Source organism: Podarcis tiliguerta (genome assembly GCF_965153285.1).
Source record: "Podarcis tiliguerta genome assembly, chromosome: 8".
NCBI lineage: Eukaryota > Metazoa > Chordata > Lepidosauria > Squamata > Lacertidae > Podarcis > Podarcis tiliguerta.
In genome coordinates this window covers 40,948,337-40,968,174 of record NC_139541.1, presented here as the reverse complement: position 1 = coordinate 40,968,174, position 19,838 = coordinate 40,948,337, and the positions used below count along the sequence as shown (strand labels likewise).

Genomic DNA, 19,838 nt, shown 5'->3' with positions numbered 1-19,838 from the left:
TCGCAGCACACGAAACGCCGTTTACCTTCCCGCTATAAAGCGGTACCTATTTATCTACTTGCACTTAGGGGTGCTTTCAAACTGCTAGGTGGGCAGGAGCTGGGACTGAAAGACGGGAGCTCACCCCGCCGCAGGGATTCGAACCGCCGACCATGCGAACGGCAAGCCCTAGGCGCTGAGGTTTTATCCACAGCGCCACCTGCGTCCCTTGATAAATGCACCTCTGCTCTTCCTTGCTTTAGTGCTGTTGTGGTTTGACAATTATAGAGTGCCAGTAGGGGACTAGGCAGTCTGCACGCCCTGGAAGTGGCATGGGGTGCATCCAGGTACACTGTTGGCACTTTTGGGTTCTGTACAATGCCTGGAGAATCATCGCTATAATACCTTCCAGTCTAATAACTTAGTTATATATTAGAAAGCAGGACAGCCTCTATTTCAGTGAAAGATTCTGACATGAGATGATGGAACTGCAAAAATCTTTTTGTTTTTTCCTCCCTGCTGGATTTGTGTAGGTTGACACCTCACACAATCTTGGATCACAAGAGGGAAGTATTGTGAGCTGCAGGACTCCACAGGAACGTCACAGTGAAAAGGGGCCCTTCTTTAGGGGTCTAGATTAGGTGATTTACCTTTGTGTTGTTCACACATATTTTCCTGCAAGGTGGGTCCAGTGTAATGAAGTCATATGGCCCTGTTCCAGACTTTGTTGTGCTTTCTCTTCTTAAGTTTTTGTTGAGAGACATTTCATTTGCTCACTAAAAGCAATTGCTGCAAGAGAGTAAGCACGCTCCTCCCCCATGTTGGACAGAGGTATCCTGCCAAGTAGAGGTGAGGGCCCTGCTCTTGCACACATGAACATTCTCTTCAGGAGGTATGGGGCACTTCCCCTTAGAGTTTGTACTCTGTTCAGTTTCTCTGAAATGAACATGGGGGGGGGGGGTTAGGGAGTGGGGGTAATACATGGCTCTTCTGAATAGAGTGCCCTCATTGATATCTGTTGCCTTAGGTCTCTTGGGAGGGAACTAGCAGGGAACTGTAGGGTAGGAGATTGCTTGGATTGGGTGAGGGCTGTGGAGTGTCTGCCCAGTTCAGCTTGTGGTTGGGGAGGGCAGGGCTAGCTGCTATGTGGTTGTCAGCTGCCATGCTTCCTAGATCGTCTCCTTTCTCTGGGCCTGTTTTAGAGATGACTGACTCAGTGACTGTTCCTGAATTTTGAAAAGCTTCCTTTTGTGTCAACTTCTTGTAGTCCCCCCCCCCCCCAAAGTATATTTGAGAGTTGGGACAACTTTTTCCTTCTTTACATAGAGGTAAAAAAACTACATTCTACCCCCACAGAAGCAAGCCTTCCTCAGTTTTGTGGGACATGTGGCTTAGTCTAGTGTCAGAGTCAGTCAGGAAGCATAGGTAGTGCTATGTGATGGCAACAGCAAGAAACCTGATTTGAGACGTGTCATGTTAGTTGAAACTATTTCTTTGGAGGGTACAGTTTGAGGTGGGGGGAGCTTTCTAAGAAGGAGAAAGGGCCCCAGGCAGTTGAAAGTACAGTGGTACCTCGGGTTACCTACGCTTCAGGTTACATACACTTCAGGTTACAGACTCTGCTAACCCAGAAATAGTGCTTCAGGTTAAGAACTTTGCTTCAGGATAAGAACAGAAATTGTGCTCCGGCGGCGCGGCAGCAGCAGGAGACCTCATTAGCTAAAGTGGTGCTTCAGCTTAAGAACAGTTTCAGGTTAAGTACGAACCTCTGGAACGAATTAAGTACTTAACCTGAGGTACCACTGTACCATTTATCTGAAAGTCTGCAAAGTTTATCAATGTGACTTGGGGTTGAGCAACTCTTCTATCCCTCACCGCCCTGCTGTTGCCCGTTTTTCTAGGGTGGGATACACAATAACTAATGAAATGCCTTTAATGTAAGAGCCTCCAGAGAGGCAGCAGCTTCCTCTGGGAATTTTGAAGCATGTAACTTCTGCATCATTGGGCCTCAGGACAAACACTCTTCCTTTCTGCCTTTAGCCTCAATCAAAGAACTTTCTTTCCCAAAACAATGGGGAGGGGGGTGTCAGTTCCCATCATTTCCAGTTATTACGACAAGGTGGCATGTGGGACGGCTGCCTTGCTTTGCAGACTAGGGGGGACATCTGTGTGCCTGGGAACATCTCATTGGCTGTCTGTCCTAGGCCTGTGCAAGAACCTGATCTTTCTGGGCCTTCATTTGGTTGCAGCACTCTCTTAGCAAAAACGTCTCAGATGTGTGGTTTTGAATGTTGCTGTCTCCTGGAAGGCTGATGCTATGCCAAATAAAGCTTGTTTGTGGCCGGGGGGGGGGGGGGGAGAGAGAGCTTGGGCCTTGTCACAGGAGTTGGGTTGGTGTTTATGCATGGTGAAGTGGCAGTAGGGATGGCAGGATTTTCATTTCATGCTGTTTTCTTTTTCTACCCAGCCACTGTTTGCTGCCTCTGATCTTTGATCTTGCAGTTAAATTATCCCCCCCCCCCTTGCTTCCATTAGCTCAGTATTGTGGTGGTTCAGACTTGACTGCACATGAGAATTTCAGTTGTGTGAAAGTTGAATGGATGTGCCATAGAGAAAAGTTTTGAAGGGCTTGGAGAGCTAACCAGCAGTAGTTACCGAGACATAAACAAGGACTTAGGGTTGGGTGCATCCTTCTCTATTCTGAGAAGTGAATTGCAGATAAAAAGAATAGAATCATAAAGCTGAAGGAAGCCTTGTAGCCCATCTAATCCTGCTCCCTGCTTGTTGCAGGAAATGCAGGGATCTAGAGCAGGGCAGTCCAAGTTTTCATACCAAGTGGGCTGTAATAGTACTTCAACCTTGAACCCATACATGGGGAGTATGAGGCTAAAATTTGACAGCCCCCCCCCCCCCAGTCCTTCCCAAAGCCTGATAGGTGAGGTGCTGAGCTTTGGGAAGGAGGTGTGAGGCTCTGACAGGGTCCTAGAGCCCTCACACCTCATCCCCGAAAGGCAACAGTGTGCTAAGTAGGCTCTCCTGCTTTGTGGAGCCCATTTTGCTCCCTGGTATACTCCAGAGCTTAGAGTGAGGAAACAGGCCTGGAGATGGCTTGAATGTGAGTGGAAGAAAATGCAATCAAATGCTGGTGAAAGCTCATCATCAAATCTACCTACTGGCAATGAGGCCATTGCACCCTCATTGTGCTGTTTGACAGCTTTTCTGGGTAGTATGGGGCCTGTTACAGTCTGGCCTGAAGGAGGCAGTAGAACTGATAGCAGCTTGCTGTGACCTGTTTCCAAAGCATTTTGAGGGGGGGGGGATCACTTGCATCCACTGGGATCTTGACTCCGCTGTTAAAGCAGATGAATATCAAATGGTGTCTAGAGTCCAGTCCTGTTGTGTTTGATGAGTTTCAGTTGGTAAGGCTTGAAGATGTGGACAAGGTGCATGCTTCAGTCAGGGCAACCAGTTGTGCTCTGGACCATTACCTCTCTTGGCTAAAAAAAAAAAAAAGTAGCAGGCAGGGGACAGCTGGCTAGGCCAAAGAGGTGATTAATACCTCCCTGAAAGATGGGGTGATCCCTACCCGTTTGAAGGAGGCAGTGGTGAAACCACTCCTTAAGAAATCCTCCCTGGACTTGGAAAATCTAAAATTACCAACCAGTTGCTAATCTCCCCTTCTTGAGCAAGGTTATTGCATCGGTGGTCGTGGACCAGATCTAGGGTGCTTTTGATAGAAACAGATCTAGGCGCTTTTGGTAGAAACATTTCAATCTGAGTTTAGGCCTGGTTTTGGCACAGAAACTGCTTTGGTCACCCTGTATGATGACCTCTGTTGGGGTAGAGACAGGGAAAATGTGTCCCTCTTAATTCTCCTCAACCTCTCAGTGGCATTTGATACCATTGACCATGATATACTTCTGGAGTGGCTGTCCAAGTTAGGGATGGGAGGCACTGCTTTGTGTGGTTCTGGTCCTACTTAGATGATCATTACCAGAGGGTGATGCTTGGGGAGTGCTCTTCAGACCTGTGGAACCTTCAATGCGGGGTTCCTCATGCTTCAATTTTATACCCTATGCTGTTTAACATCTACATGAAACCACTGAGTGGAGTTTTGGAGTACATTGTCAGCAATGTGCTGATGACATACAGCTCTATTTCTCCTTTACATCTGCAGGTGTGGCAGTGGATGTGCTGAACCGTTGCTTTGCCTGGATAATGGACTGGATGAGAGCCAACAAAACTGAAGCTCAATCCAGTTAAGACTGAAACACTGCTAGTGGGTGGTTGCCTAGACTGGATGGCTGGGAGGGGGTTACACTCCCTCTGAAGTGGCAGGTACGTTGCTTGGAGGTACTTCTGGATCCTTTGCTGTTGCTTGAGGCTTCAGTGGCTTCAGTGGCATGGAGTCTCTTCCATCAGCTTCAGTTGGTGGCCCAGCTGTGCCCCTAATCTGGACAGGAGTAACCTAACTACTGTTGGCTATGCTCTGGTAATCTCTAGGTTAGAATATTGCAACACATATGTAGCTCTGCCTCTGAATATGGTTTGGAAACTACAGCTGATGGGCCAGTTGCTGGTTCCATAAACTCGTCCTCAGTGCCACCACCCTGTAAAAAGCATTATTGAGTAAAGCTGTCTGGACAACCTGCTAAGGCAGAAAATAACACAATGAGATTCAAAACGGTAACAAATAATTGCATATTTATTCAAAATCCAATTAAAACTGTTAATTTTAATTCAACAAAATAGATGAACCTGATCCAGTGATACCAGCTTTTTGAAGTTTGAATCATTCCCTGTGATTCCCTTGCCTCTTAGTGCCACCCTAGATAAACAAACCACTCCCCAGGGGGCTGCAGCCCACACTTTCATAACCCACTGCTCTAAATGGTGGCCTATAAATATTTTTAAATTGTAAAAGTGCAAACAGTCTAGAGCGCCTTTTCTGTTGTGGCGCCCTTGCGTAGGAACCATATTCTGTTTGAGTTACAGCAACCCCCACATTGATGGTATTTCAGTGCCTCCTGACAACTCCTTTGCTTTCCCAAGCTTTTGCTGTCAATTAGCACCATTTTGTTCCTAATCTGTTTGCTTTGGATTTACTACTTTATGGTGGTTGTTATAAACATGTTGATTTTATTGTAATTTTACATTGTGCTGTCCAGTTGTATCCTTTGTAATTTTAAAAGGATAAGTGTTATAAAATATTTTAAATAAATAAATAATAACATAGTTTGAAAAAATAATGCAACAGCACAGAACAAGAGCTCCAGTCGGTTATAAACCACTGGAGCTTACAAAAATTAAAAACTAGAAGTCAGCAATGCTTTAAAGGTTCTTTGCCTAGTGCTGAAATGACAGCAAAGTAGGAGCCATGTAAGCCTCCCTTGGGACAGTTAACGAATCCTGAAAAGCACTCTTTTATTTGCTACCTGCTTTACTTCAGATGGAGGACACATCCAGAGAAGGCTCTTGGATGTGCATTTTGGCACACGGGTGTATTGATATGAGAGAAGATGGTCTAGTAGCTATCTGAGTCCTATACCATTTTAATTGAGCCTGGAGGTGAACAGGAAGCCAATGAAGTGGGTGGGATAAGAACCCACCTCCTGGGTCTTGTTGACATTGTAGCAACTGCATTCTGAGTTAATTGAAGTTTCTATTTTGACTTCAAGGCAGCCCTATAGAGAATGCATTACAGCAATCCAACCTGGATTCAATAATTTGGCTATTGAGGAATGTGACAGGCTGCCTATTGAAAAGGGCAGATCAGTTTGTTCATATTTCCCCTTCAACTGACTGCCATTTAGTTTCCATGCCCAGTTCAAAGTGCTGGTTATGGGTGCTGATTTTCTCAGGGAATGTCTCCTTCCATGTGAGTTTCTGACTCTTAAGATGTCTAAGGAGGTCCAGCTCTACTTTCCACTACAGTCATACCTCGGGTTACAGACGCTTCAGGTTGCGTTTTTTCGGGTTGCGGACCGCCAAAACCCGGAAGTACTGGAACGGGTTTCGACAGTCACGCATGCACAGAAGCGCTAAATCGTGCTTTGCGCATGTGCAGAAACATCGAATCGCAACCCATGCATGCGCAGACGCGCCGCTGCGGGTTGCGGCTGTGCGTCCCGCACGGATCACATTCGCAACCCACTGTATATGAAGAAGTTAGGCGAACCTCTGCAATTAACAGGACTTTTTCTGTGGTGGCCCTGACATTCTGAAACTCTGTTGCAGAAGCAGTTTGTTTCAACTTCCTCCCTGCTTTTCTTGCAGAGCCAGTTGAAGGATATTGTTTTCCAGAATCTCTTTAATTTCTGCTGATGATGCTTGTTCTGATTTTGTTTTGATGCATTAGATCTTGCTGTTAGTTTTACTAGGATTGGTTTTGTTATTGATATGTTTGTGAGTTACTAGTTATACTGTGTTAACCTGTTAACTGCCATGACTTTTTTATACACATCTTTCTATATAAGTAAAATTTGTTCAGAGCAAACTAAAAAAATCTGACTCCAATTTTTTCCCAATTTAGCTTTTAAATAATTGCAGTTCAGGACCAGGCAAACTGTATCCTCCCGTCGCTGCCTCTAAAGCAAGAGAGAACAGAGCCCAGGCTTGTGGGATGTACCAGAGTCCCAAGAGCCATCAACTGGAGCCATGTGCAAAAAACAAAGTTGAAATCAAAGTAGATGGTGCCTCTGTGCAGGTGCTGAGCATACAACCTTGTTTTGTCACCGGAAGTGAGCTAAGCTTACCATCTTCTCACCTTGTTATTCCAAGCCTCATCCATTTCTACAGTTTAATTTAGGGTGGTTTGGAGTCATTTGTTGCCACTCTTAAACAGGTGGGATTCTTAGCTGAGCTATTGCAAATCACCCAGAAAACTACCAGTAGATCCCAGTCGACATTATTTCCACTCATGCTCTAAATGGTGGAAGTGATTGTTTCTAGGAAAAACACAGGAGTCCAACACACTCTTACCTGGCAAAGGTGTGCTGTCTTCTGCTGTCCTGACAATAAGCATCCTTGGGTTGAGGATTTAAAAAGCAAAACCTAGAGAACTCAGTGAGAGGCTTTATCATCCGTGTTTTTGTGTGCTTACACTGGTAAGATTATACCAGGTAAGATGATAGGAATTTTGCTTTTTCTGAAAACTTTAGGGCACCCCATCCCTTAAATATCAAGTCTGAAACAACACTGCTTTTGTGATCAGCACCAGGTTTCCCTTTGGACTGTGAGCTTCATGTTATGCTGCCACCTGCAAAATGGAACCAGCTGTCTCTGGAAGCCTGAGGCAAGGGTTGGGACTTGCCTACAACCTATGGAGAGCCCAGTGAATCAGTAGATTTGGTGTCTGTGGTCAAAAGGTGTACTTTTTTTTGGGGGGGGGGAACTAATCACTTGGGCAAATAGCAGTGATAGAATTAAAAAAATGGAATAGAATAGAAATATGCTTACTAGTGATTACAAGATTAGCAAGATTCTGACTGCTTTATTCATCACAACTTAGCTTTGTCTATTCCTCATGACCACCTTTTCACCTTCTGATGGTGAAATGAATTTGTAGAACACTTTCCGGAGAAACTGCCATGTAGGGAATTCTTGCCTAGTCCTGCCCCAGCAGAAGCTCTCCCAATCTTGCATTTCCTGTTTTTGCAGAGTAGCCTGGCTAATCTGTTGCAACCAAAATAGAAGGGTTGTAGCCGTTCTCAAACCCATTTTGGTGCTTGGCGTATAGAGGCTAGTCTGTTGAGGTATAGAATCATATGTCCCAGCCCTCTTTGTACCGGTACTTTTCCTCTTCTTGGTATCCTGTGCAATTGCCTTGTGCTTCTGTTTGCACAGATGTGAGTCCCTCCCCCTCCCTCCCTCCCTTTTGAGGAAGTTGGCAGGCTGCCTCCTTTCAATGACCCACCTAGAGCTACTGTCCAGAGTAGATTTGTATATGCTAATAGCCTTGACTTGTCCTAGCTTGTTTGTAGTGATTTGTGACTGCATTTATATGCAAATACTAACAACTTGCTGCTGAGTTAATTGGTGCTTTTCTTTTTGCTTCCTACAGCTTTGGGAAAGGGTTGGTTTCTTTTTATTCCAACCCTTTCTGGCTCTATAAAGATATGTATCTACCACAGTGAGGCTGAGGGTAGATAGGGATAAGCCCTGAACACATGAGAGGTGGTTTGCAGGAAGCTCCTCCTGTCACCCTCTTGCAACTATTGGGGTGTGTGTGTGTGTGTGTGTGTGTTTAACACACTGAGCTTTCAAGCATGGCTGGAGTTTATGGAGGGTTTAGTTTTTGAGAGAGAGAAAGAGTATATCTATATCTATCCCTCCATCTATCTATCTGTATCTGTAGTGTGTTGCCCTGGATTAGGAGAGACAGCTAAATGGTTGCAGGTACTTGATACCTTGGAAAGCATTGGCCTTTATGTGCTTCCTCATAAAAATGGTACATATTATTTAGGTGATTGAGTAGTCCCGTCCCGTTCCCAATCTTTGCTTTGGGCTTTTTTTAAATATGTGTGTATATTCCCCCGCCTTAATATACAGTTCTTCACCCAAAATCAGATTCACAAATAAAAGTGTAAAATATGCAACAACAAATAAAATATGTTAAAATCACAAAAACCTCATTACTTCAGAACAATCCCAAGACAATACATTCTACTAAATGGGTTCATCTAAAATATTCAAAAACACAATTAAACAACATCATTAAAGGTAAAGGTACCCCTGCCCGTACGGGCCAGTCTTGACAGACTCTAGGGTTGTGCGCCCATTTCACTCAAAGAGGCCGGGGGCCAGCGCTGTCCGAAGACACTTCCGGGTCACGTGGCCAGCGTGACATCGCTGCTCTGGCGAGCCAGAGCCGCACACGGAAACGCCGTTTACCTTCCCGCTATTAAGTGGTCCCTATTTATCTACTTGCACCCGAGAGTGCTTTCGAACTGCTAGGTTGGCAGGCGCTGGGACCGAACAACGGGAGCGCACCCCGCCGCGGGGATTCGAACCACCGACCTTTCGATCGGCAAGTCCTAGGCGCTGAGGCTTTAACCCACAGCGCCACCCGCGTCCCTTCTAACAACATCATTAGGAGGTACCAAAATCTTCAGTAAACAGCAAAGCGGAACTCCCCTCCAGAGCAGGGAATTTTACAAGAAGAATGCCAAGGTTGAGCAGGCATTTACTCAGGTCACCACTCCCTGCCACCCAGCCCTTGCCCAATAGTTGGTCCTTAAGAAATGGTTGGGGAGGAGGCAGCTGTATAATTGTCCTTTCCTTATCACCCCCAGTTATTAGATTGCTCCCCCTCAGATTTTCTTTGGACAGGAGCAGCTGCGATTCTGAAGCCAATCATGCTGTTTGTTGCTTGGACATGCTTCAGGGTTCTTTCAGCATTAGTCTACTTTTGAAAAATCAGTGGAAGGGCCTGGAGCATGTGCTTGTGTGCAGAAGGTCTCATATTCCAACTCTGGCATCTCCACTTAGCAGCTCTCCACTGTGATACCCTTTTGCCACTTGCAGTAGACTGGGGTGGATGGACAAATGGCTTGCCTCTGTATAAGGCCGGCTAGTGTGCACCTTGAGCATACCTATCATTCTGAAAATGCAAACCTCAATGGTAGAGGACATACTTTTTGTTGTTGTTTCCACAGGATGTTTGCAGAATATCCAGTTTGCAGAATGTCCAGTAATAACTTTCTTCCAAGTGGCAGAATAGGTTGTGCTACTGAGAGAGGTGCATCTTTGAGCTGCTTCCAAATGAAGATGACTTCTGGCAAAAGTAATTTTTAAAGGAAATGATATTAAGATTGCATGTTTATGAGTATTGTATTTCATTCAGTTTTCTTGTGACTGATGTGTAGAAGGAATGGGCTGTTACTTGGGTCAGGATCCAGTTAGGAAGGGAAAACTCTTCCTCCTTTTTTGTTTCCTTTCTATGCATGGGGGTTAGGAGTCCATTTGCTCTTGCTTGGATCGAAGGCCACAACTTGTATATTTCTAGAGTCCCCTCCAAGCATTCTTTGGCTGGGGAAAGCAATGGGGACACAATTTTCCAGATAGTCCAAAGTTTTCTGGCTCTTGCAGTTTGTACCTAGAGAGTGTTGAGTCTTCCTCCTATTCTGCAGCAAAGTATTTTTTTACAGTTACTTAATCAGTGAGATTTTTTTTTTAAGCCTTTGTTTTTGCTATTGAAAAGTAGGGCTGGGCTGTGGCTTCACTGTTGCAGGCAGGGAGCAGCAGAGACTGAGCTGGCAGCGCTCTCCAATCTGTGCTGACATGAATCCCCCCCCCCTTTGTTTGAGAGGGAGAGAGCTACAGGGCACACTTTGCCTGTTTGGAGAAGTTTGTGTTGAGAGTGTGAGGGAAAGGCGTGTTTCACTGTCCAGCCTGCTGTGTCTGGCATCTCCAAAGTAGCTCCTATGTCCCAGGCCTTCCTTGCATCTGTGGTTAGAGGTACAGGGAGGCAACTGGAGGACTCGGGGAGCAGCATTTATTTATTTGCTGCTCCATATCAAGAGTTTGTGGCTAGAGGGTTGCCAGTATCCTGATCATGACAAGGAAAGAGTGGCACCTATTCCTTCTTGTGGGTGCCTCTGTAATGCTGAGCCCCGCAGCTGGCAGGCACTCTGAAGGAATTTCTCTTCCCTCTCTCTGCTTGTGGTAGGGGCAGACCCTTGAAGGGCTTGGTTTTCCTTCAACATTGTATTTTTCAGACTCCCACCCTCAAAGACAAAAGAGGTCTGGAAGTACAGACCTGTCCTGCTGCATTCCTGAGCAACTTGGTTTTGATTAACTCAAGGTAGGGGGTGGTGGGGGTTTACCTTACAGACAATAGGGATCTAAGTGCCTGAGGAAGATGCTCTCCACCCCCATCAGAAGCCCAGAGTTTGGCTTTTCACCCTTTCCTTCGTTCCATTTTGGCAACCTAGGCATATTATATGTTCTTGCTGGGCTTTGTGCAGGTTAGACACCCCCCTTTCTTTTCTCTGTGAAGAAGCACATTCTTGTGTTAATCCTGCTATAGGAAGAATGCCAGTGGCTCTCATGTTGTGCCTCTGCTGTGGCGGGTTGAGTGGGTAATGGTCCCTGCATGGAAGGGTGGATGAAAGCTCCTCTGATGTGGTCTCTTTTTCTCTCTAGGTGCTCTTAAGTTGAATGTTGACCGGCTGTGGAGGGATTTGACAAAAATGTATTAAAACCAGTGGGAGGGGTGTATGTGGCTGATTTCAGCAGTGTAGCATGGTTTGCCGGGACGCAGGGCGGAGTTTGAACAGAGCCCACTGTGCCAGCCCAGCCCTGGCCACCAGAATGACCCCCCACTGGAGCCAAGCTGCAGTGGTGTGGTGGGGGGAGCACCTGCCAGAGCGATGGTCCCGGGTGCACTATTCTGGGGGGCTCTGCACATTTGGCTTCTCACGCTGCCCTGCCAGCCATTCGCCACTTTGGGAGGCTAGAATCTGATCTGAATGATTCGCCGGGCTGATCACTGTGTGCAGGCCAAAAGTCTACATTTCTGCCAGCTTCTGCCTAACATGTTATGGGGGTTGATTGTGTGACCTTATCTATAGCAGACCTGGAACGGATCTCTCTGTGAAGTGCAAGAGGAGATCTATTGGATTCTGAGGAAGTGCTGAGCATTTGTTTGGCTGTCTTTTCAGCTGCCACCTTTTGCTTTCTGTCTCATTTCCTAGACAGCTGGAATTCCAGTTTCCTGGAATCAGCTCTTACCTGCTGAAATTTGTCAGACACCTGCCCTTGGGTTTTTAAGTACTATGTCAGGGATGTTGTCAAGTTTGCTGGAGTTGCCTTTTCAGCCTACTTTTTGGCAGGCCTTTGTTTGCCATGTGCTGGGCTTTTACATCAGAGAGAGAGTCAGAGACAGAGAGAGAAGACGACTGACTTTGGCAATAGTGGAACAATCTATGGTACCTTGTCCTATTGAGCTGTTTTGATAAAGAGGTTCTGCTCCACTGTTGGAGAAACAAAGTTGGAGGGTCTTGTTGATTTTTCATCTATTATTCTCTGGCCATTACATTTTTCTGTTGGGGTTTCCATGGTAAGGTTTGTTGATTTCTCACCCTTTGGGCATAAGACCACTCCCCTTCCCTGGGGGGGGGGGGGGAGTTGTGGGAAGGCATCCGGGAAATCACTGTGACCCGGCAGGGGGCGGAGTGATTCCGCCCGTGTCATCAGGACTCCTAGCCATGTCACGCCCCCCCCGGTTGACCAATCCGGTTAGTTAGGGGGTGTGGCTACTGCTGTTTAAATCGCATCGCAGCTGGAGGATGGCCTCTTTTCACCTCCTTCGTTGGATCACCCAGCCCACCAGTCCTCTTTTTATGCGTTGCTTGAATTTGGCCTTGCTATGGACTAATGTGCAGGGACGCGGGTGGCGCTGTGGGTTAAAGCCTCAGTGCCTAGGACTTGCCGATCGAAAGGTCGGCGGTTCGAATCCCCGCGGCGGGGTGCGCTCCCGCTGTTCGGTCCCAGCGCCTGCCAACCTAGCAGTTCGAAAGCACTCTCGGTTGCAAGTAGATAAATAGGGACCGCTTACCAGCGGGAAGGTAAACGGCGTTTCCGTGTGCGGCTCTGGCTCGCCAGAGCAGCGATGTCACGCTGGCCACGTGACCCGGAAGTGTCTTCGGACAGCGCTGGCCCTTGGCCTCTTTGAGTGAGATGGGCGCACAACCCTAGAGTCTGTCAAGACTGGCCCGTACGGGCAGGGGTACCTTTACCTTTTATGGACTAATGTCGGTCACCTTATTGTTGGGGCCAGGTAGGAATTTTCCCACTTGGCAAATTGGCACCAGCCATTTGGTTTTAACCTACTTTGTAGCAATCGTCACAACTTTGTAACGTTAGGCGGTTAGGCATTGGGTAAGCCTGGTTCATGGGAGGAGAGGTTGTTGCCTCCGCCAGCCCTTCCTCATTAAGGGTATCCTGTTAAAGGGATCCGGGGGTGTGGATCCTGTCCGAAGCCTGGGCGTGGGCTAGGCCATGCCACAACCCCATTGGGGACCCCGGGCATGCTCTCAATTGATGTATATCATAGGGCTCCCCCTATTGGTAGTTGACCCTTAAGAGACTTCCTGCAGGCGTGCAAGAGTCAGGATATAGTCAGTTTCACCCAGTCCCTAAGCCAAACTGCTCGCATCTGTAACCAATAAAGTTGTGGCCTTATTTATCCCATTAACTCAAAATATTAGTATCTGTGTGTTTATTATCTAAGGGGAACTTTGGGGCCCGGGGCCTCGCCACACATGGTACTGCTGCATGCTTGGTTTTGAGCCCTTTGCAGATCCATCTGATGGAGTGGGGGCTCCTTGCTTAGAGGGAGGTTGAAGGGGAGAAAAGCCCAGTGGCGCCTGGTCCCTGCTGGGATGAGGAGAGTAGCAGCTGTCGACCTTGGGTGAAAAGTTCAAATCTGCATTTAAAAGGCAGAAGGCCATTAAGGGCTGTGACGTCTGGGGTCAAGTTGAAATGGTTCTTGCGATTTAAGTAATTGAACCTTTCATTCAGGTTTCAAGCAGCTGGATTGCCCCCCAAATGCTGTAGAGGGAAGTGAAGCTTGTGGCCTTGTGCAGTGCCAGCTTAGCTGCCAGAAAGTGCCTGGGGAAGCCTTCTGGGTGGTGATAGTCCCTTGTGGGAATGACTCTTTGGCTCCTCTCAGAAACTGTGAGCCAGTTGTAGTCAGGTCTTCCCAGTGCCCAGGCCTCTTCTTTAATCACTAGGCCAAGCTCTCCACGCTTCCCCAGCCTGATGAATGAATGCAACTGTTTGAGCTCCATGGTAACCCTGTGCAAGATCACAGCCTTCCCCTCTGAAGGAGGTGGAGGGAGATTCATGTGTTCAGGACTCTCGTCTCCATGGTGAGGAGGAAGAGGGTGGGGGAAGGCCCAGTTTCTGAGACCTTTGCATCACGCAGTGAGCACTGGCTCTAGGGAAATTGTTGGCTTATGGGCCTGTACTGGTCTAGAGTCTTTGAGCTTCTCTGCCTTGTGTGGTCAGTCAGTAGTAATAAGTCCAATATTTTTCTCTCTCCCCCCCCCCCCCAGCAGAATGCAGAGTCTCCAGGCTCCAAGTCTTTTACATGACAGGACTGATCAGAGATTGAGACATCCCCTCCTCTGCTCTGGTTCGTCCAGTGTGCACAAGATGGCAGTCCCTCCCCCGGTGACCTTTGGTGCTTGCTTGCAGACAAATCAGCATCAGATCTTGTGTTTGCATGGTGATACTGAATGAGAGTTGGCAAATGCAAAGGATTTTTCTTAGCACTTTATTTTATTATCCATTGAAATAATTAAACCAACTCTTTCAAAAATATAGTGCTGATATGCAAAAAGCATACAAACAATACAAATGCACCAAATCCATTTGTGAAATAGCAGAAACTGATTTGGGAAAAACTATGTCTGGTCCATAGTCTATACTGTGTCATTGACTCTTGTGCTTTACAAGAGGAATTGGGTTCAGTTGGGGGCAAACAGCCTTTGGCAGTACACACACACACACACACACTCTCTCTCTCTTTATATATATATATGAAAAACATTTTATTGATTTTCCAAATATAACAAAATGAAGAAAAACCACACAAAATATCATAACCAAATTTAAGCATAATTTTTTGATCAACTTCCCTACACTCCCCCCTTGATTCCATTATAATATACTTGTTCATGCATGCCCATAAAACCTTATATACTTAACAATCCAGTTTTAAAATCATCTTCATCCTATTACAAGTGACTTTTAAAAGTTATACTAATGTAAGAATCTATACACAAAGCTTAAAAAATATGCATTGAACAGTCCCCCCCCCCTTTTTTTAATTTGTCCTGCATAGTTCAGTAATTTATTTTGCCAATCTTCTTTATCTTCTTTGGCCAAGTCTTCTTCCTTCCATAGGGGCTGGCTGGTCTTGGCCTGGCATCCAGTCTCGCATATCGGAACAAAGTCTTTCACTCAAACAATCCATCAAGCCCTATACATCTCAATATCATAACTTCAATTTTTTTAACAACAATCATTTCCCACATTTTCCTCAGATCTACCTTTGGCAGTACTTTTGACAGGCTTTGTCACTGGCACTTTGTCCCTACCATCTGTGATCTAGTTCCTTTTGGGAAAAGGGTGCTTGAGAGCCATTATTGCTCTTGGGCTCCCTTTTACCTGCTCTGGGATTACACTGGGAATGCTGCTTGGAAAGAATGGAAGCTGTTTCCTTTGAATGTGTCTAGGTTGCCACATTGTTCCCAGGTTCATTCTATAGAGGAAGGCTGTCTGAGTGGTGGTCTGGTTCCTGCACAAACTTGCACAGATGAATGGTGCAATTCCAGCAGGAATTGACTCTGCTGGGGAGATCCCAGACAGCATCAATTCCAGCAGCTGGGCTTACATTTGGTGCCAAATTTCAAAGGTGCTGAATACAAGTTCTGCTTTCCCAGGAGCAACTGGGAGCATATTTTATAGCTCCTTACGGTTCCTTTGCAGCTGCTTCTTTAACTCTCCCCCACTTGATGATATATATTATCATTATATATTATTTACTAAATTTGGTAGTCACTTTTTGTCCCTGCAACTCAAAGCAATTTACAATATTTTAAGCAAACACACACACACAGAGAGAGAGATTAACTCCCTGTCCTAATCTTCTAGTCTCCAGATATTAAGGGGTGGTCCTTGCTGTCCCCTGGACATTACTTCTCCCCAAGGGGGCAACTTCTTTGGTGTTGTCTAATGATGAAGATGATGATAATTAATAATAATGATTTATTTATACACCACCCATCTAACTGGGTTGCCCCAGCCACTCTGGGCGGCTTCCAAAAAAATAAAAATATTAGGCATAGTAAAGCATCAAACATTAAAAACTTTCCTATACAGGGCTGCCTTCTTCTAAAAGTTATATAGTTGGTTATTTCCTTTACATCTGTTGGGAGGGCATTCCACAAGACTGGCATGGCTACTGAGAAGGCCTTCTGTCTGGTTCACTGTAACCTCACTTCTCACAATGAGGAAACTGCCAGAAGGCCCTTGGAGCTGGATCTCGGTGTCCTGGCTGAACAATGGAGGTGGAGATGCGCCTTCAGGTATACTGGGCTGAAGCCGTTTAGGGCTTTAAAAATCAGCACCAACACTTTTAATTATGCTCAGAAACGTACTGGGACCGGTGTTATATGGCCTTGCTTGCCACTCCCAGTCACCAGTCTAGCTGCCACATTCTGGATTAGCTGTAGTTTCTGAGTCACCTTCAAAGGAAGGCCTGTGTAGAGTGCATTGCAGTAGTCCAAGCAGGAGATAACCAGAGCATGTACCACCCTGGTGAGATAATGCGCAGGCAGGTAGGGTCTCAGCTGGCATACCAGCCCAGTAACTGATTTAACCTCAACTCCCCTGGCGGTTGAGCCCAGGTGGGCTCTCAGTCAATCAACAAGGAGCAGGGCAGGCTCCTCTCTGCTGGTCACAGATGGAAAAATGACAGCTTCCTCAGGAGCAAGGGGTGAGGCAGCTGTGGAACAAGGCCAGTTGATGTCAAGTATGTGGTAGGTGGGTGTGGCTTGGAGAAAACATATTTTTGGGTCAAATTAAAACCTCATTCCAGTTCTCATTATGCCTACAAGTTTGTGGTTCGCCAGCAGCAGATCAAAAATTCTGGTCCTTTTTCGCTTATGGGTTGGCAGTCTTTTAAGTCAAGAAGATGCCTTGCAGTTTCACACAGTCTTCCTTGATGCAGTTCTGCTGGAAGCACTTGGCATTCGCCACCTTCTCCATGGTTTCTAGCATTATCCTGAGCTTACTGCCATACAGCTGCATTCAAACTGTATAGCATTTATACCTAAAGCCACCACTTGGACATTTTGATGTGACACTTATTTCCAGTAGGCTTCAAGGGCTCTTCAATTTCATTATAAGGAAGGGTTTATCACTTATTTGACATGGTAGAGGACTCCAAAATTGAGGGGTTGTGCTTGAGTAAATAAATCCATTTCCAAAAGCAAAGTTCAATGAAAAAAAAGGTAAATAAATAGGAAAGGCTCCCCACAACTGCTCTTGTTCTTCCTAGCCTGCCCTGTGGTGAGAGGAGTTTTATTAAATGTCCTCAAGACCTCAGATTAGCCTCCTTGCAGCCAGGAGTTTATTTGCAGCTTTGGGTGTGTTGTGTGGAATAGTGGGTAAAGAGTACATCTCTTTGGCAAAAGGGGCATTACAGTTGCTGGAGGAGCTATGTAATTTTCAGCTGCTACTCTATGCCTGGTGTTTTGGGCTGGCCCAGAGTGAACTTATGCGCCTCTGACACTAGGCTGTTCTCTTCTTTAATTGTTTAAGGTTAGTAATATCGATATCAGACCATTTGATTACTATGTATTAGTATGTATTTTATTAAGGAGTGTTGTTATTGCTTGTTTACATGGAAATACTTACACTGTGTGCTGGCTCAATGAGATGCAAAAGGGGGCTGTAAAAGGACTTTGGGCTTGGAGTAAGAAGAGAGAATTTGCAGTTTTATTTTCTCTCTCAACATCTTGACCTTGTAGTCCCTTTCAGCTCTATGATTCTATGATTATTATTCTATGACATGAATACCTCTTAAGTCATTTTCATGCAGAAGCTGGAAATCAGCGCTTTGTTGGATGTCATAGTGGTGAAGGAGTTGGAACTTCCCTCATGAACTAGAGGTTGGGAATTTGATTCTGCGCAGTGAAATAGCTGTAAGACTGGATGTTGACAACTCGCAAGACAGGATCCACTCTACATTTCCGTTAGCTGCTTTAGAACAGTAAGACCGGAGGACTTAATATGCTGTCTTCAGGGAATTGCTGTAGCTCAGTGGCGATAATCTTTTTACATGTGGAAGGTCCCAAGTTCAATCCCTGACATCCCCAGGTAGGGTAGGAGAGAGCCATTGCCAGTCAGTCCTGAGCTAGATGCACCAATGGTTTGACATAAGGCAACTTCTTATGTTCTGTATTCAAGACCAGACCATTTGCCCATCTTGCCCTGTACTGTCTGCCTTGAATTTCCAAGGTGTTGGACAGAAAATAGTCTTTAATATCTCTTGTCACCTGTTTCTAAGATAGGGACTGAATCCAGGACCTTCTGCATGCAAAGATGTTCTACCACTGAGTGGTGGTCCCTCCTTGGGATGAGGTCTGAGCCAGTACAACATGCCAGGTGAGTATGAAGGGGGTGGTGGTTGCTGCCTGGGGCAAGAGGGGTGAGGCCTGTGTAGCACAACAAACATAGGAAGGGATTTGAACAGGAGTTGGTGAGCTCTTAATCATATTGCTGGTAGTTTGTCGTCTTTGCAACAAATATACCTGCTATTAGAGGCTTAGTCTGGAGCTCCAATTGGGCAGCTGAGGCAAAGCATTGGGTTCCTGCCTGCTTTTTCTTCAAACAATATCTTCTGGCTTCCAGATTTCTGATAAATTGATAAGAGGAATTGCGGGAGTCAATAGAGTTGTAGACACTTTGCCAATATAACCGTAGTGCTATTGATCTGCCAGTAAATTAAAGTCTTACTTAGAGGCTGCCGATATTTCTAATCTCCTGCCTCGCCAATTACAACCTTCCAGCTACCTGAGAGAGACAGAGCAGGCAGGCAGGCCCAGCTGTTGGGTCCTGTTTAGTCTGGGGAGCTGCCAGGATACAAGAAAATTCATTGGAGTATGAGAGGCTGTGGCTGTCTTACCATGCTACACTCCCCCCTCAAATCATTTTAGTCAAGGAGAGACCTTTCCCATGTCCTCAAAAGGTCAAGCAGTGAGGTGACAAAAGGTCTTTTAAGTACACAACAATTTTGTTTATTTTTGCCAGTAGTTGGAATGCTGTGTTTGGTGAATCCTTGGTAATTCGTGTAAAAGGTGTTTATGGGAACAAGCACTGCTGTAGTTTTGGTGGCAGATAGCATTGTTATGACTCACCAGAAAGAGGATTCTGTGGCCACAGATGTTCAAGAGTCATTGCTGGTCAAGGAGTAGCATCAGTCACCACTTTGGGTAGTCAGTCGCCTTTTCTTCCTGTTTGCTTCACACACAGGGGAAATCCCAAACTTGCTTTTCTGGGTGTATGTAATTTGAGGGGAGAAAATCTATTTCTATTCCTAGATAATATAGAATGTGTTAAGCAACAGAATGCTTTAGAGATCTTAAATATAGCCAGTCTCCATTCTTTTGCTGGGCAGCAGCATGTGTGGGGTTTAGCAGAGTGTTATGATGTGCAGAGGCAAAAGGCCGTGTTGGGAGCACAGGGGGGCTGCCCCCTTTCTGTAGTTCTAGCCTACCCTCCTCCCCCTCCCATCACCCTGTTCCTGCTTGTTTGAAGCTGGACAAGCAGCTGAGTTACTTTCAGAGGTCCAAGAAAGAACAATGGGATCGTGGAGCTCCCTGCTGGGGGTCCTGTTTTGAGTGATGATGGTCTGAGCAGATTGTTCACCTGATAAGCTCCTTTCAAGTCTCTTTATGTTTGAAAGTCCACAGTCGGCTTTGGGAAGAAATCTCCAGATAAATGCTGTGTTCTTTCTAATACCCCAGAGCAAAAATCAATTGGAGGGATAATTCCTCCCCTTGTCCTACACAGACTTTCATGTGTATATATCTCCAGCAGCACCTTCACATATGGAAAAGACTTCTCATATTGCCCTTGGATAAAAGCTTCTGTACTGATTGTGCAATGTGTGCCCTCTGGAGGATAGGTGTATTTTCCCAGGCAGAGTTTGGCTCCTGTGTTTTCCTGTTGAATTTGGGTACAAGCAGGGAGAGGAAGCTGAGAGCTACCCAACTGAGCCAGCTATAGGTTGTTTTAGCAGCAGATAGAACTAAATGATAAATCCCCTCAACCTCACACTGAAA

General features: G+C 45.9%; 1 protein-coding gene across 21 annotated transcripts in view; it reads left to right on the top strand.

The window, feature by feature from the left end:
- ZFHX3 (zinc finger homeobox 3) overlaps positions 1 to 19,838 on the top strand; it is a 395,772-nt gene that overhangs the window by 238,530 nt on the left and 137,404 nt on the right. For 16 of the 21 annotated variants that reach the window (XM_083452376.1, XM_083452375.1, XM_083452372.1 and 13 more), the window contains one exon: positions 4,157 to 4,317. The exons of the other annotated variants lie outside the window; for them this stretch is intronic. The gene's annotated coding sequence lies outside the window, so the exon portion shown is untranslated. The remainder of the gene's footprint in view (positions 1 to 4,156; positions 4,318 to 19,838) is intronic. 21 annotated transcript variants of the gene reach the window in all.